Raw genomic sequence first — 283 nt, forward strand, 5'->3', positions numbered from 1 at the left:
CGCGTTATTAACGGTGTTAACCCAAACCCATTTTAACGGCGTCAATTTTTTTATCGTGAGATTAACGTTCTTTTTGGCCTAGCAAACTTTGTAGTTTTTTTCACCTGCTGTTGCAACAACTAGTAACGTTAGAAAAACTACAACACCACACCGGATCTAGCTAGACCGGAAACTAAACAACAGGCATGCCGCACACACTTGTTTGGACTTGTGAGCCGGCCAAAGAGTAGTAGGCTAACGTTACGTTTTGAGTGGATGGCGAGCGCGAGACGCCGAAATGGAT

Source organism: Sander lucioperca, chromosome 9, assembly GCF_008315115.2.
Source record: "Sander lucioperca isolate FBNREF2018 chromosome 9, SLUC_FBN_1.2, whole genome shotgun sequence".
In the NCBI taxonomy this organism is placed as follows: Eukaryota; Metazoa; Chordata; class Actinopteri; order Perciformes; family Percidae; genus Sander; species Sander lucioperca.